This window comes from Nerophis ophidion, linkage group LG23 (genome assembly GCF_033978795.1).
Source record: "Nerophis ophidion isolate RoL-2023_Sa linkage group LG23, RoL_Noph_v1.0, whole genome shotgun sequence".
NCBI lineage: Eukaryota > Metazoa > Chordata > Actinopteri > Syngnathiformes > Syngnathidae > Nerophis > Nerophis ophidion.
Window position 1 is genome coordinate 27,986,263 of NC_084633.1, and position 18,517 is coordinate 28,004,779.

The window sequence follows — 18,517 nt, forward strand, 5'->3', positions numbered from 1 at the left end:
ATTAACTCTTAAATCCAAAAAGTGACTTTACATGTTTCTTAAAGGTTTTTTTTTACCGGGAATACAGTGTTTCCTTGAATTGCCGCAGGGCATATAGTATGCGCCTGCCTTGAATTACTGCTGGGTCAAACTCGCTTCGCAAAATAATTAGCGCATGCTTAGATTTACCGCCTGGTCAAACTCGTGACGTCACGAGTGACACTGTCATCATTTTCAAAATGGAGGAGGCTGATTTCAATACCCGTAATTTGAAATTGCATAAAGGGAAGAAGATTAAGAGCTATTCAGTAGGATTTAAGTTCCGAGCTTACATCACACTCAGATTTTTACTGCGTGCCTTTGGTAAGTGACGGAGTGAGAAGAGGTTTTAAAATAATTTGCGCATGCTTACTTTTACTGCATATCTTTGGTAAGCGCAGGAGTGAGAAGAGGTTTTAAATTAATTAGCGCCCGGGCGGCAATTCAAGGAAATACGCTAGTCCTAATATTTAAATGAAGAGTGTTCCATAACTAAATTTCCCTATGTATACACCAGTGCTTTTCATTGAATTTGTTCACAAATAAATGGTGATTGAATATTAAAGGACATTTCTTCTTTAATCAATGTGTTAAATCTTATGTATTCATCTTATTTTTTTTAATCATTTTTTTCAGCCAATTGGGCGACTAATAATGTTGACGTTGACGTGTTACATCGCTTTGAAAAAAAAAGGGGCCTTTGTGCCCGGAGGCGTGGCCTTTAACGATAGGCGGGAGGGGGGGCGGGTACTTCCTGTCGTCATCAGTCGGCCCCCGGACCGCTGACTGTCAACAAAATAAAAGCGAGGGTTTTTTTTTTGGAGGGGGGGAGGTTTAAACTTCCGTGTCCGACCGGTTTCCACGGCCACGACCAGGCGGGCGACGCGGCGCAAGAGGTACGGAGAAGAGTCGTCGTCGGCGGCCGCCAGGGTGTAATGGTGACCCGGACTCGTTCACGTGGCGCAGGGGGGCTCCTTTTCCCCGGTTCCCCCCTCCTCCTCCTCCTCCTTGTTGACGCCTGAGCTCCGAGTTTAGCCGACCTGCTAGCCGCCAACTTGGGAGAGAAAGTGGAGGAGAGGCTGCTGAAACGCCGGCCTATGCGACGGAGATCAGGTACCCACGGAGCGCCTTTGTTTTTTTTTGTTTTGTTTTACTCCCACATCAAACACAAAGCCCGCCAGCTTTTCCATTAAAGAGCCATGTTTACATCTTGGGCTAAAAAAAAAAAGGCGCATCTCCTTGCTAGCGCTCCCTTGTTTTTTTCTCCCCCACACAATGTGCTTGTTTTCGGATACGTTCCACTCGGCTCGTCGCTAATAGAACCGTCGTGCTTTCACCTGCAGTGCCATCATTTTTATTTATTTTTTTATATTTAATGATAGCGTGTTGTGGTGTTGCTATGCGTCTTTGCAGCGAGAACATTATTCATGTTCCACCCTGACAGCAGCCGGATAGACCCGTGGAACCAGGTCAGAATCGGATCCAAGCGGAGGAGCGTCCGTGTCGCTGCCTCCCAGGTGAAGAATGCCCATTAATTATTCACGCACATGCAGCTATGAGACAATAAGGCCCCGTTTACACTAAACTGGGTAAGGTTATGCAGGGTAAATCCCACCTAACCTTATCCGTGTCCACACACACACACACACACACACACAATGCCACCGTTTAAGTCCTAATACGCATGCGCACGTCATAGTTGCTTTTGGTGCAGGTTCTTAAAGGCCTACTGAAATGAGATTTTCTTGTTTAAACGGGGATAGCAGGTCCATTCTGTGTGTCAGACTTGATCATTTTTGCGATATTGCCATATTTTTGCTCAAAGGATTTAGTAGAGAACATCGACGATAAAGTTCGCAACTTTTGGTCGCTAATAAAAAAGCCTTGGCCTGTACCGGAAGCATCAGACGATGTGTGCGCGACGTCACTGGTTGTGGAGCTCCTCACATCCTCACATTGTTTATAGTCATAGCCACCAGCAGCTAGAGTTATTCATACAGAGAAAGCGACGATTTTCCCATTAATTTGAGCGAGTATGAAAGATTTGTGGATGAGGAAATTCAGAGTGAAAGCCTAGAAAAAGAAAAAAAAGAAAAAAGGCGAGGGCAGTGAGAGCGATTCAGATGTTTTTAGACACATTTACTGGGATCATTCTGGGAAATCCCTTATCTGCCTATTGTGTTGATAGTGTTTTAGTGAGTTAAATAGTACCTTAAAGTCGGAGGGGTGTGTCCACGGGTGTGGTGACGCCAGAGTCTCTGAGAGAAGTCACATCAGCTGCAGAAGGACGCTGTCTCCGCTGATCTCCAGTAAGAGGCGACTTATTTCCACAATTTTCTCCCCGAATACTGCCGGTTGACATGTAGTCGGGATCCATGTTGGCTTGACCGCTCTGATCCAAAGTAAAGCTTCACCTCCGGGAATTTTAAACAAGGAAACACCGTGTGTTTGTGTGGCTAAAGGCTAAAAGCTTCCCACCTCCATCTTTCTACTTTGACTTCTCCATTATTTTTTGAACAAATTGCAAAAGATTCAGCAACACAAAATACTGTGTAATTGCGCGAGGAAAAGAGACGACTTTTAGCCGTGAGTGGTCCGCTACAACCCGAGACGTCACCATACGCGTTGTCATTCCGCGACGTTTTCAACAGGAAACTCTGCGGGAAATTTAAAATTGCAATTTAGAAAACTAAAAAGGCTGCATTGACATGTGTTGCAATTGAGTTTATATATCAATGATGAAATATTAACATTGCAACACATGTCAATGCAGCCTTTTTAGTTTTCTAAATTGCCCGTTTTAAATTTCCCGCAGAGAATTTCCCGGGAGTTTCGTCTTCGAAAGGTCGTGTAATGATGACGTGTACGCAAGACGTCACAGGTTTTTAGGAAGTATGAGCGCTGCGCACACACACACAGCTAAAAGTCGTCTGCCTTAACGGCATAATTACACAGTATTTTGGAGATCTGTGTTGCTGAATCTTTTGCAATTTGTTCAATTAATATTGGAGAAGTCACAGCAGAAAGATGGAGTTGGGAAGCTTTAGCCTTTAGCCACAAAAACACACGGTGATTCCTTGTTTAAAATTCCTGGAGGTGAAAATTTCCTATGAATCTCAAGCGGACATGGATCCCGGCCACATGTAAACCGGCAGGTTTCGGTGAGAAAATTGTGGTTAAAAAGTCAGTTCTTGCCGGAGAAAAGCTGAGCTTGTGCCGTCCATAGCTGCCGTCGACTTCCCTGAGACACTGCGCATCAAGACACCCGTGGACACACACCTCTGTGTATCAGGTACTGTTAAACTCACTAAAACACTAGCAACACAATAGAAAGATAAGTGATTTCCCAGAATTAACCTAGTAAATGTGTCTAAAAACATCGGAATCTGTCCCAATGCAATCGCGTTTTTTTATTTTTTTTTTACTTTTTTTCTAGTCCGTTGCTATCAATATCCTCAAACACAAATCTTTCATCCTCGCTCAAATTAATGGGGAAATTGACGTTTTCCTCGGTCCGAATAGCACTTTTTGTTGCAGGCACCCATTAAAAACAATGTGAATATGTGAGGAGCCCTCAAACATGTGACGTCATCATCTGCGACTTCCGGTAGAGGGAGAGCTTTTGTCTTAGCACCGAAAGTTGCGAACTTTATCGTCGATGTTCTCTACTAAATCCTTTCAGCAAAAATATGGCAATATCGCGAAATGATCAAGTATGACACATAGAATGGACCTGCTATCCCCGTTTAAATGAGAAGATCTCATTTCAGTAGGCCTTTAAGTCCTAATACGCAGGTGTGCATAGTTGATTTGGGTGCAGGTTCTTAAATGTAACTTATCTGAACAATATCCAGTGTTGTGGTATTTCAATCAACTGGAACCCAGTGCGCTATGTGGTAGTGTAGTGAATCACACTTGAGCCATCATAAATTAATCAAATCTTTAAAGGCCTACTGAAATGAGATTTTCTTATTTAAACGGGGATACAGGTCCATTCTATGTGTCATACGTGATCATTTGGCGATATTGCTATATTTTTGCTGAAAGGATTTAGTAGAGAACATCCACGATAAAGTTCGCAACTTTTGGTCGCTAACAGAAAAGCCTTGCCTCTACCGGAAGTAGCAGACGATGACGTCACATTTTGATGGCTCCTCACATTGTTTTAAATGGGAGCCTCCAACAAAAAGAGCTATTCAGACCGAAAAAAACGACAATTCCCCCAATAATTTGAGCGAGGATGAACGATTTGTGTTTGAGGATATTGATAGCAACGGACTAGAAAATAAAAAACAATTAAAAGTTTGAAAAAAAACGCGATTGCATTGGGACGGATTCAGATGTTTTTAGACACATTTACTAGGATAATTCTGGGAAATCCCTTATCTTTCTATCGTGTTGCTAGTGTTTTAGTGAGTTTAACAGTACCTGATAGTCGGAGGGGTGTGTCCACGGGTGTCTTGAGGCCAGTGTCTCAGGGAAGTCGACGGCAGCTTTATGAACGGCGCAAGCTCAGCTGATCTCCGGTAAGAAGCGACTTTTTACCACAAGTTTCTCACCAAAACGTGCTGGTTGACATTCGGTCGGGATCCATGTTCGCTTGACCGCTCTGATCCACAGTAAAGTTTCACCTCTGGGAATTTTAAACAAGGAATCACCGTGTGTTTGTGTGGCTAAAGGCTAAAGCTTCCCAACTCCATCTTTCTACTTTGACTTCGCCAATATTAATTGAACAAATTGCAAAAGATTCAGCAACACAGATGTCCAGAATACTGTGTAATTATGCCGTTAAAGCAGACGACTTTTTGCTGTGTGTGTGCGCAGCGCTCATATTTCCTAACAGTCCGTGACGTCACGCGTACACGTCATCATTACGCAATGTTTTCAAGAAGCTCCCGGGAAAATTTAAATTGTAATTTAGCAAACTAAAAAGGCCGTATTGGCATGTGTTGCAATGTTAATATTTCATCATTGATATATAAACTATCAGACTGCGTGGTCGGTAGTAGTCGGTTTCAGTAGGCCTTTAATGGTTAGTAAACAATGTGATAAAGTACATTTTACAACAATCAATCTCAGGTTCTAGATATCTGGTCAGGACACTCCTCACTCTTTTGCCTTCACCTTCATCGTCCATTCGTTCTTGGTGACTTTATATACTCTGGACCTCGACGTTGAGTCCACAACATACATGGCGGACAATAACTGATACAGTCTGCTTTGCCAGTCCAAAAGCCTTTGCTGTTTTCGGTAGTCTTCCCTCGACGGCCAGGTAATACAAAGCACGCGCTACCTTTTTTTATTACATCCACGGGAGCTCGCATTCTCGTTGTTTCTTCTTCGACAAATGGACAAAGTTTTTCGGGAAGTAGACTCACATCTGACCTCAACATTCGAAAGTTCTCTTGCCGTCTGAGAAGTGTTGTATCCCAAATAGCTGCAATCACTTTTTCTTAAGGTATTCATGTGTGATTATCACAAGTGTCTGTACATGTAGAAGAATGAGAAACATGGGCATGTTTGGACGACTCGCCTCCATATTTCCAGTGGTTAGCTACGGTGGTTATGAAGTTGGCTGTTGCGCGTTCTTTCTGACTTCACTTCTTCTCCGAACTCTGTTTGTAAACAATCAATGAGTCCATACAAAGCGAAGAGCCAGAGATTCAAGAACTACAAACCCCGTTTCCATGTGAGTTGGGAAATTGTGTTAGATGTAAATATAAACGGAATACAAGGATTTGCAAATCCTTTTCAACTCATATTCAGTTGAATGCACTACAAAGACAAGATATTGGATGTTCAAAATCATAAACTTTTTTGTTTTTTTGCAAATAATAATTAACTTAGAATTTCATGGCTGCAACACGTGCCAAAGTAGTTGGGGAAGGGCATGTTCACCACTGTCTTACATCACCTTTTCTTTTAACAGCACTCTATAAACAATTGAGAACTGGGAAAACTAATTGTTGAAGCTTTGAAAGTGGAAAATTATTTTTTGTTTTATGTAGAGCTTCAGTTGTTCAGCAGTCCGGAGTCTCCGCTGTCGTATTTTATGCTTCATAATACGCCACACATTTTTGATGGGTGACAGGTCTGGACTGCAGGCGGGCCAGGAAAGTACCCGCACTTTTTATTTACGAAGCCACGTTGTTGTAACACGTGCTGAATGTGGCTTGGCATTGTCTTGCTGAAATAACCAGGAGCGTCCATGAAAAAGATGGCGCTTAGATGGCAGCATATGTTGTTCCAAAAGCTGTATGTACCTTTCAGCATTAATGGTGCCTTCACAGTTGTGTAAGTCACCCATGCCTTGGGCACTAATGCACCCCCATACCATCATAGATGCTGGCTTTTGAACTTTGCGTCGATAACAGTCTGGATGGTTTGCTTTCCCTTTGGTCCGTATGACACGATGTCAAATATTTCCAAAAACTATTTCAAATCAGACCATAGAACACTTTTCCCCTCTGCATCAGTCCATCTTAGATGATCTCGGGCCCAGAGAAGCCGGCGGCGTTTCTGGATGTTGTTGATAAATCTCTTTCGCTTTGCATAATAGAGCTTTAACTTGCACTTACAGATTTAGCGACGAACTGTATTTAGTGACAGTGGTTTGCTGAAGTGTTCGAGCCCATGTGGTAATATCCTTTAGAGATTGATGTCGGTTTTTGATACAGTGCCGTCTGAGAGGGGGAAGGTCACGATCATTCAATTTTGGTTTCTGGCCATGCCGCTTACGTGGAATGATTTCTCCAGATTCTCTGAACCTTTTGATGATAATATGGACCGTAGATGTTGAAATCCCTAAATTTCTTGCAATTGCACTCTGAGAAACGTTGTTCTTAAACTGTTTGACTATTTGCTCACGCAGTTGTGGACAAAGGAGTGTACCTCGCCCCATCCTTTCTTGGAAAGACTGTGCATTTTTTGGGAAGCTGTTTCCCAACTTGTTTGTCACGTGTTGCTGGCAGAAAATTCTAAAGTTAATGATTATTTGCAAAAAAAAATGTTTTTTTTATCAGTTTGCACATCAAATATCGTGTCTTTGTAGTGCATTGAACTGACTATTGGTTGAAAATGATTTGCAAATCATTGTATTCCGTTTATATTTACACTCCTATGGAAAAAGGGTTTGTACACGGCACCCTTTTAAAAAAATATCCAAGGTGGGTTACCTTAAACGCTGATTTAGTGTGGCTGAAACGGGGCTTAAGCTAAATAGTTATTCGTTAAAGGGGTTATCCGGCTTAGTGTAGGCATAACCTAAGGAGGTTTCGGGGTGTCGTGCTACTTTGTGGGGGTACATGGTAGTGGTGCATGTAACCCATTGTGGGAGTCTTGTGTTTGTTCGACAGTATGCATCCATGACGTAGATGCATTTTAGTGTAAATATAGAGCTCCATGCAGGCCGCAGGCCGCATGCCTGTAGTGTCATGTGCTGCCCGGTGGCTCAACTATTAGGCAACAGGACAAAGACAGATCCATGAATGAATCAGCGTTTAAGGGGGTTGTCTGCAGTAGGGCATACCGGCACTAATAAAATACCGCTGTACTCAAAATACTATACTGTAGGGTAGTCCCAATACCAATATTTTGGTACCAGTACCAAAATGTATTTCGATACCTTTTTGATACTTTTGTAAATAAAGGGGACCACAAAAAATGGCATTATTGGCTTTATTTCAACACAAAATCTTAGGGTACATTTTCTCAACATTTTGGTGGACAAACTGTAAAAATGGATGATTTATCTACTTGTTCATTTACTGCTAATATCTGTTTACTTTCCGTTTCAACCTCTCTACACTTCTGTTAAAATGTAATAATCACTTATTCTTCTGTTGTTTGATACTTTACATTAGTTTTGGATGATACGACGAAGTAAGGTATCGATCTGATACCAAGTAGTTACAGGATCATACATTGGTTATAATTTAAAGTCCTCGTGTCTTGGGACATATTTCCCAAGTTTATGAATATAATGTGATTTTTTTTTTTAAAAGGAAAGAAATATCAAAGTAATCGCAGTCGTATCGACAAGATACGCTATTGTACTTGGTATCATTACAATGGATGTCAGGTGTAGATCTACCCATGGCGTTTGTTTTCATTCAGGAGCGCTGGCTTTTGTTAGCTCTGACGCCGGTGAGCTATTGTATCCTCCTTTGGTTTGTAGTGAAGAATGTTTAACTATTCCTCATCCTGCCGTGATAATGATACTTCTAAGAAATTTTTATTTGTCGCCATGGAGGCCAGGATTAATGATTTAGAAGTGGCTAAAACACTGCCGACTGCGGATGGATGTTCGCTGCTAGCTTAGCTAGCTAGCCATGTCTTAAAGGACCTCTTCCTGAGGGCATTTCAGTGTTGTAACTTCACCTTTATCTTTACTTTTTAAGCCAAAAAAGCTTCCATTCTCCCTCTTCTGTCTACACACTGTGTCTGCTTGTAAGTACTCCGTGTGTGTGTGCTGCCGAACATGCTCCTCTGCTCGTAAAACCAGCAATGTCAAGACGTGTTGACGCGCCTTCGTGCCTGGGAACCTGTACTTTTCAAACAGGGTATAGTACCATTTTTGATTCATTAGTACCGCGATACCGCAGTAGTACTGGTATACCGTACAACCCCTACTATACTGCTTCTACAAAAAATGCCGGTACTTTTTGTCCCCCCGCGCTGTCATGACATTGCTTGTTAAACGAGCAGAGACGCATGTTGGGCAACGCGCGTAGTACTTAAAGCAGAAACAATGTAGAGATAGAAAGGGGAAATGGATCTATTTGATCTTAAAAACTAAGAGTAAAGTCATAAATAGGCCTGGGTCGATATTCGATAAGTCAATTAACTGACGATAAATGAAAATTAAGTCGATTTCAGAAGCTGCGCATATTTGTGCGATAGCGGAATGAAAAGAAGAGGGTGAATCATGGTGTCTTTTATTAAGTGTCTAACTCTTTGTGTGGCGAAAAGATGCTGCTGGCCTGCTACCATCACAATGTAGGCCTGGCTAACCAGCGACTCCCTAGCCCGGGGGTCAGCAATCCGCGGCTCTCTAGCGGCGTCCCGGTGGCTGCATGGAGCTTTTTCGAAAATGTATGAAAATGGAAAAAAACGGGGTGAAAAAGGTTTTTTGTTGTGATTCGGTTTCTGTAGGAGGACAAACTCGACACAAACCTTCCTAATTGTTAGAAAGCTCACTGTTTAATATGTTGGTGTTAGTGATTCACTGATGAGAGTATTTGGCCAGTCCCGTTTTGTCCTACTAATTTGAACTCACCGTTGTGTGGACTGAGACGGAACAGTTTGTTTACATGTATAACTTTCTTCGATCCTGCCAGAGAAAGACGTCTTTAATGCCACTCCTTCTTTGTTTAATTGTGTCCACCAAATGTTTGAAACTGTGCGTGAATGCACAAAGGTGAGCTTTGTTGATGTTATTGACTTGTTTGAGTGCTAATCAGGCGTATTTGGTCAGTGCATGACTGCAAGCTAATCAATGCTAGCATGCTATTTAGGCTATCTGTATGTACATATTGCATTATCATGCCTCGTTTGTAGGTGTATTTAATTTCCTTTACTTATGCCCTCTGTGTATTTAGTTTATTTTTCCATTTCTCATGACACATTATCTGTATGTAATATTGGCTGCATGTCTGATAGTAGTTTATGTGCCTTGTTGGTCCAGACCACAGCAAACATTACCCAGCTTGCAAAGATTGTGAGAAATCCATTGGAAGAAGATCAATCAATGTTTATTTATACAGCCCTAAATCACAAGTGTCTCAAAGATGTTTCCTTTAACTTGGCCATTCTGAGATAGTCTTTTCCAGGAGTTATCTCACCCTCTGAGAAGTTTTACTGATGGTTTCCAATGTTGTAAAAATGTGTAGAATAAATACTACATTTCAACATTTCTGTCAACGAAAATTTCCGTCAGCCTGCGACAAATAGTCATTTTGATAGTAGGCTAATATAACTGGTACAGACATGTGTTGCCTTCATTATAACACTTATTTACGTAAGTCTTAAACATTTTTGCGGCTTGAGACAGGTTACTTTTTTGTATTTGTGGTCTAAAATGGCTCTTCAAACATTTTGGGTTGCCGACCCCTGCTCTGACCGCATGTTCATACCGAAGTTTTTTTTGGCGAGCAAGACGGTCTGCAAGAGCGGCCACTTTTTTGCATCGGTTTCTACAGCTGCTAGCGTTTGAACCACAAATAAACGGCAGCGATAATAGCCCCTGTAAAACTCCCGACGGTTAGTGTTACAGTATTAAATTAAAATGTTGGAAAACCTATCATTCATAACTGCACTTTGATAAACAACACATTAACGTCATTCCCCAGTCTAAACTTGAAGAACCACATTGCCGTCTAAACAACTGAGTGACGGTTAAAACAGGAAGTGAACTCATGAGACGTCAAATAAACCGGAAGTGAAACAAATGATCTCTCTTTACAATGTAAATTGGAAGAAGATGAACATATTTAAACACACAGGCTCTTGCTGAAATTCCCCCATGGATCAACAAAGTACTTTCTATTCTATTCTATTTAGAAGCCAGAACCATATTTGATGTTTCCTCTGCCAAGACGGTATACTGTGTCTATTTATTTTACTTATTAAAAAACCCCAACTTGGTTAAAATATTTTAGTTTGTGTGTATAAGTACTTTTGGAGCATATTCAACAATAACACGATAAAGATGATAACCGTGATCATTTTGATCGCGTTAACTTTATTTTAGCCATTTTGTGTACTTGTGTATATTTTAGGGTTCCCCACCTCCTCAACAGAGACAGAATCTATTTTATTGATTGTGGTTGTTATTTTTATTCAAGTGCAAAATCTTATTTGTATTTTTTGTTTTTTTTATTTGACTTTGTATTTAAGTGTACATTCAATCATTGTTAAAATATACGAAAAACAGAAGTTGGTCGCATTTGAAAGGGTATACTTGCATTATCTTATAGAGGGGGGGGGGGGGGTTGGGGGGAACTCACATATGCGTTCCTCTCCAAGGTTTCTCATAGTCATTCACATCGACGTCCCACTGGGGTGAGTTTTTCCTTGCCCTTATGTGGGCTCTGTACCGCGGATGTCATTGTGGCTTGTGCAGCCATTTGAGACACTTGTGATTTATCGCTATATAAATAAATATTGATTGATTGATATTAATGGGTTGTCCTTAGATCAGTGGTTGATTTGTACTCCAAAAAATAATGGCAATGATATCGTTTATCGGCAAGCAGAATTTATCGGTCAAGAGGTGCTTAGCTCTTGCTCTTGTTAGCCGTTAGCTAGCGGCTAACGTCCATCCGCAGTCGGCAGTGCCTTAGCTACTTCTTAATCACTAATCTTCGCCTCCATGGCGACAAATAAAGTAAGGGGTATAGCTAAACATGCTTCACTACACACCGTGGAAAGGATACAATAGCTCGCCGCTAACAGCAAGCTAGCGCACCTGAATGTAAACAAAGGCACACAGACGTCGACTATAACGATACCAAGTACACAGATGATACTTCAATGATTACGTGAATATTTTTTATTATCACGAAATCTTTTGTCTTTACTATTGTTTATACAGTCAGGAAATACGTCTTTGGACACAGGATTACTTTTCAAAATCACCAATTTATGATCCTGTTACTACTTGATTGGTAGTACCTTCCAAAATTATTGTAAAGTATCAAACAACAGAAGAATACGTGTTTGTTTATATTTTAACAGAAGTGTCGATAGAACATGTTTAAACAGAAAGTAAGAAGATATTAAAAGTTTTTTTAATGGTAAAATTCTGTCAACTAAGCTGATTTTACTGTAAAATCGACAATTGTTATTTTTCCCGTGTATTACCGTAAATAATAAATCGGCACATTTTTTACTCAGTTTAAAAAAAGGTACGTTTTTTTTTTCCATTTACACTATGTTGTATAAAAAAAAAAATCACTGTCATTGTCCTAGTAAAATTCTGGCGACAAAGATTCAATTTTTTTCTGTAAAAAAACAGCGGTACTGTTTTTCCTCTTACAATAATAAAAGAACACTGTATATTTTCCAGTAAAATTCTGGTGACAAAGTTGACTTTATTTTTTATTACAAAATCAACATGTTTTTACAGTGTATGTATGTATGTATATATATATATATAAAATAAAAAGCATAGGCAAATTCATATATTGTTTTCTATAACAAACGGCCCTCTTTGGGCAGCCGTAACTGATGTGGTCCTCAATGTAAACATGTTTGACACATTTCAGCTTACCTTCCTTATTTACTTGTAGAAACCTTATTATGCAAAACCAACTTTTTTTCAACTATTGTAACCTGTATTTTAGATCTTTTGCAGGAATTTGAAATCAAACCGTGAAAGCATTGCGCAGATATTTATAAAATATAATATCCTGTGATGGAGGTTTTTAATAGTTTTTTTTAGAGCGGTCTATAGGCGGAAGTGATCAAATTCCCATTAGCTGCATAGTTAGCTACCTCTTACTAGCATTTATTTACGAGTTAGAATGTATGAAAAAAGAAAGGCATTTGTGTTTGTCTCACAATAGGAGTGTAAACGATAGGGACATTTTTAAATAGGGCAATTCTCCTTTAACTTTTGAGGTCTACATTTTCAACTGTTGACCTTTTCCCCATGATAGCAGCACATTGCTTACTTATATTACAATATTGTATCTATGAATAACTGTATATCAGTGACATCTATCAATGATCATACATTGCTGCTGACCCACACTGTACTAATACCAGCAGGACAGTCGACACTTGCTCCAGGGTGATTGACCCCTTTGCCATTTAAACTTTAAACTTTTGTCTGCACGTATAACACTTAAAACAATTCGTATATCAGCGAGTAGAATTAAATTATGGAATGGATTGAACTAAGAAGTCAAAACATGATTTACTTAACACATAAACATAAGGTTTACTAGCTGATATTAAGTACTGAAGAAATACACGGCAAAAAAAGAGACTGATAAATAACTGTCAAAAAAAGGTACATACTTATCAGAATCAGAAACACTTCATTAATCCCGGAGGGGAAATTAAGATTTTCAGCACAATCCCATTCAAAATCAGACAACCAGAATAGGGAGACGGAACAGGATCGCCTACGGGTCTTTCAACTTCTTACAAAAAAGGTGAGAAACAGGTAAACTCTGGGGCAGGGGGAGAAAAAAATACTCAGTTTAAGACTGGGCCCCTGGAGAGGGGGTCCAAACTGAGGCCAGAGGAGAAAATAACTCGTAGCCATAGCACACATAAGCATGTGTTTAAGAGGTAAAACATCAAAATACATTAAAAGAGCATAGCTAATGCAAGCAGCCATTTCTACATAAAGCTACAAAAATAAATAAAATATATATCTTGTGTTCCACAAGATCGTCTGCTGGGGTAGGGGGAGAATGGCCAGAGACAGGAGCAGACCCAACAAAGCAACCAAGAGAGCCGACTCCACCCTTGGCCGTCCACTAACTCGGCCAGTTTGCAGTCTGCATTGACGAGCAGGGATGCGTCTAAAAAATTATGTTGCGCTAAAATTAATTATGTAAATAATAATGAATGTTTCTTAACTAAACCTTCCAAAAAATGAAAGTGCAAATGATAACACAGCTTCAGCACAATATTAGTACTCATGAAACTTCTCTATGGCTTTAGCTCCAGACTTCTTCTTTTTGTTTGGGTTTGTCATTACTACCACTCGTGGTGGAAAAGTGTATTACAACCGAGTAGCGCGTCATCCCATACGGACTACAGCTGAGAAACAGACACTTTTGGAGGCCCTCCAGGAGGACTATGCTTAAGAAACTGTGTTCAAGCTGCTTTTTTGTCAAACACACCATCAGCAGCTTCTCCATATCTTCACAGATTAATATCTGCCATTCATATATGTCTTTTATTTCCTTTGCTGATGTTGGACTCATTCTGCTACAGTATGGCGCAGAGCCATTCGCTCAAACTCCTTTACCAAGACGGCTACTCGCTCAATCGTGTTTTTTGATTATTTTTTTCTTTAATTAATTTAATATCATCCGCTTCTTCTTTGCGACTCTATCTTTCACACTAACTTTCTTCTCTCCCACGTTTTCGTCAACAATTTTATGTTGACCTCTAACAATAAGTCAATGCAAACAAGCAAGATCGGATGTTTTGGTCAAAATCTGACGAGGTTTACTGTGGCATTCGCTACACAGGTAGCGGTGGGGCGGCCCGTAGCCCAATTTTTTGGTCAAAACCAGAAGCATAACGATTAGCCGAGGTACCACTGTATCGACAAATGTCATGTCTTAGACTGCAATATTGTTCAACTTAAGGACACTTATTTCATATGCCTAGCTTGTGTGCTATCGTGTGCTTAGCTATTGTGTATCTCCTGGTAGCCTTCCATGTTTACCTCTTGTAAATGGCTTCACTAAAATACAAGAAAAGACCGACTTTGTGTGCTTATTGGAGGACATTTAGATGTGAACTGGCTGTGAATAGGGGTTAGCGCGTCTGTCTCACTATACGAAGGTCCTGAGTAGGCCTGGGTTCAATCCCAGGCTCGGGATCTTTCTGTGTGGGGTTTGCATTTTCTCCCCGTGACTGCGTGGGTTCCCTCCGGGTACTTCGGCTTCCTCCCACGTCCAAAGACATGCACCTGGGGATAGGTTGATTGGCAACACTAAATGGTCCTTAGTGTGTGAGTCTGAGTGTGAATGTTGTCTGTCAATCTGTGTTGGCCCTGCGATCAGGTAGCGACTTGTCCAGGGTGTACGCTGCCTTCCGCCCGATTGTAGCTGAGATAGGCACCAATTTTTAGTGGCCACCCTGTTGGTGGAGATCTGTTATTACTGCCTGGGTTTCGTTGCTGACAAAAGCTTGTGCATAAAAGAGCATTAAAAAGCATTAAAAATTATTTGCATTAAAAAATTGGTCTGATTGCAATTGGCAACTAAACAAACCACTAGACCCAGTTTTTATTATATGTATGTGTGTATGTGAATGTATGCATATATGTATATATATTTAGGTATATATGTTTATGTAGAAAGCAGCACGGTGTGACGGGGTTAGTGCATCTGCCTCACAATACAAAGTTCTGGCGCTCGATCCTGCGCTCAGGATCTTTCTGTGTGGAGTTTGCATATTCTCCTTGGACTGCGTGGGTTCCCTCCGGGTACTCCAGCTTCCTCCCACCTCCAAAGACATGCACCTGTGGATAGGTTGATTGGCAACATTAAATGGTCTCTAGTGTGTGAATGTGAGTGGGGATGTCGTGTTTGGGTTCATTGTCCTGTTGGAAACACCCAACTGCGCCCAAGACCCAACCTCTGGGCTGATGATTTTAGGTTGTCCTTAAGAATTTGGGGGTAATCCTCCTTTTTATAGTCCCATTTACTCTCTGTAAAGCACCAGTTGCATTGGCAGCAAATCAGGCCCAGAGCATATTACTACCACCACAATGCTTGATGGTATGGATGGTGTTCCTGTCATTAAAGGCCTCACCTTTTTTCCTCTAAACATATTGCTGGGTATTGTGGCCAAACAGCTCAATTTTTGTTTCATCTGACCACAGAACTTTCCTCCAAAATGTCTTATCTTCGCACATGTATTATAATAATGATAATGATAATAATATAATGGATATATTCCTTGTAAAAGATTTAAATTGCCGTTTTTTTAATTGTATTTTATTTTGATTGGACGTTTTTTAGATTATCGACAAAGTTTAATGAGTAAGTTGTCATGTGTGAGCATGTTTGTTGAATTTTTGTGCTAGTTAATTTTTAGTTTCTGCACCATGACTTGGGAAGGTTGTTTGGATTGTGTGAAAAAATTAAATTGTGCTGCTTGTCCATGCACATACAATTAATGGTTGAGTAACTTTTGTTAACCACCAGAGGTCGACAAATTGGCAGCTATTAGACCACTGATTGATTGATATACAAATAGCCAATCAAATTACAGTTTATTTATATAACCCTTAATCACAAGTATCTCAAAGGGCTGCACAAGCCACAACAACACGTTTCTCGACCTTATTGGCTAGAACTTTTGCCTTCTAATGGGCTAAATTGAAGATGCCGACGGGCCATAGTTTGGACACGCCTGGTATAGAGTCATTCCGATGGGTTTACAGATTTGTCGAAGTGGGGGTGGGAGATATGGCCTTTTATTTTAATATCTCAATATTTTTAGGCCATGTCATGATACACAATATACATCCATCCATTTTCTACCGCTTGTCCCTTTTTGGGGTTGCGTGGGGTGTTGGAGCCTATCTCAGCTGCCTTCGGGCAGAATGCGGCGTACACCCTGGACAATTGCCACCTCATCGCAGGGCCGTCGCTCGTACATGCACCTTCTGATACAAAGTAGCGTATAGTTCTAACTTATATCTGTCAGTAAACTCAAAACGCTAAAAATATATCCCGATATTTTGCCTTGGCCTTGAACATTTGATCCATATAATCACAGTAGTACAATGATTCTATGTGTCTTCATTAAAAAATTCTTGTTCATACTGCATTAATATATGCTCATTTTAAACTTTCATGCAGAGAGGGAAATCACAACTAAGTCAATTTAGCAAAACTGTATTTATTAAACAGTTATTAAGCAGTGGCACAAACATTCATGTCATTTCCAAAACAGAAAGTGCAAGATTGGCAGAGACATTTTAAAACATTTTTTTAAGACATTTTTTGTCCTTTTACGGAAGGTTTTTTGTAGAGAATAAATGATGGAAAAAAACACTTCATTGAATGGTTTAAAAAAGGAGAAAACAGGAAAAAAAATGAAAATTAAATTTTGAAACATAGTTTATCTTCAATTTCGACTCTTTAAAATTAAAAATTCAACCGAAAAAAAGTAGAGGAAAAACTAGCTAATTCGAATCTTTTTGAAAAAAATTTAAAAAGGAATTTATGGAACATCATTAGTAATTTTTCCTGATTAAGATTAATTTTAGAATTTTGATGACATGTTTTAAATAGGTTAAAATCCAATCTGCATTTTGTTAGAATATATAACAAATTGGACCAAGCTATATTTCTAACAAAGACAAATCATTATTTCTTCTAGATTTTCCAGAATTTTTTTTAAAAGAAATTCAAAATACTTTGAAATAAGATTTAAATTTGGTTCCAAAGATTTTCTAGATTTGCCAGAATATTTTTTATTTTCTATTTTAATCATAAGTTTGAAGAACTATTTCACAAATATTCTTCGGCGAAAAAACAGAAGCTAAAATGAAGAATCAAATTAAAATGTATTTATTATTATTTACAATAAAAAAATAAATTTACTTGAACATTGACTTAAATTGTCAGGAAATAAATGGAAGGAATTTAAAAGATAAAAAGGTATATGTGTTTAAGAATCCTAAAATCATTTTTAAGGTTGTATTTTTTCTCTAAAATTGTCTTTCCGAAAGTTATAAGAAGCAAAGTGAAAAAATAAATGAATTTATTTAAACAAGTGAAGACCAAGTCTTTAAAATATTTTTCTTGGATTTTCTAATTCTATTTGAGTTTTGTCTCTCTTAGAATTGAAAATGTTGAGCAAAGCGAGACCAGCTTGCTAGTAAATAAATCAAATTTAAAAAGAATAGAGGCAGCTCACTGGTAAGTGCTGCTATGTGAGCTATTTTTAGAACAGGCCAGCGGGCGACTCATCTGGTCCTCGCGGACACCGCCCTAGAAATATCATAGTTTACATTGTAAACTATGATCCATCCATCCATCCATTTTCTACCGCTTATTCCCTTTCGGGGTCGTGGGGGGCGCTGGCGCCTATCTCAGCTACAATCGGGCGGAAGGCGGGGTACACCCTGGACAATATTTCTACCTAAATAATGCTTTTGATGATCTGTAAATTATGTGTTGTACTTAAATGGCTGCATTACAATCCATTTTGTGATCAAGTATACTATTGCTCGGTGATCAACCTGCTAGCGCTCTGTCAATATCAACACTTTGGAATCACTCACAGTGGAAGTTATTAAGGAATGCATACTATCTCAGTCTGTCTGTGTGCATACATTTTCAAAATACTAATTTGTATTTTTGTTTTTTGTTTATTTAGAAAAAACAAGCAATTAAAAACAAACATGATCCAGGCATTTAAACAAAGTTAAGTGTTTGAATTTGTGCTAGTATTATTCTAAATGTTGACGCCTACGTGTCACTGTTACTGTCAATGAATATTGATTCCAAATATCAGTTATTTTCCTCCTTCACTACTAATGATTATCGATTGCTAACCGTATCGCATGTCTGTCCTACCACACATATGCGATGCATCAAATCTTGTCACATTACTACCGGCCTTCAAAATAAAAGCGCTGCGCGTTACATAATGTGGGCCGCCTACTATCAGCAAAGTAGCTTGCGTTTTAACTAATCACTATAAATACATCTGAATTGCTTTGATTAACTTTCTCCATTGTAATTCATCTAAACTGCATTAATTCATTTTCAAAGCATCCATCCATCCA

At 39.5% G+C, this 18,517-nt stretch overlaps 1 protein-coding gene across 2 annotated transcripts in view; it reads left to right on the forward strand.

Moving 5' to 3' along the window:
* The first annotated feature begins 790 nt into the window (after positions 1–790).
* The window catches only part of tlcd4b (TLC domain containing 4b), a 67,275-nt gene continuing 49,548 nt past the window's right edge, over positions 791–18,517 (forward strand). For both annotated transcript variants that reach the window (XM_061885560.1, XM_061885561.1), the window contains exon 1: positions 791–1,131. The gene's annotated coding sequence lies outside the window, so the exon portion shown is untranslated. The remainder of the gene's footprint in view (positions 1,132–18,517) is intronic.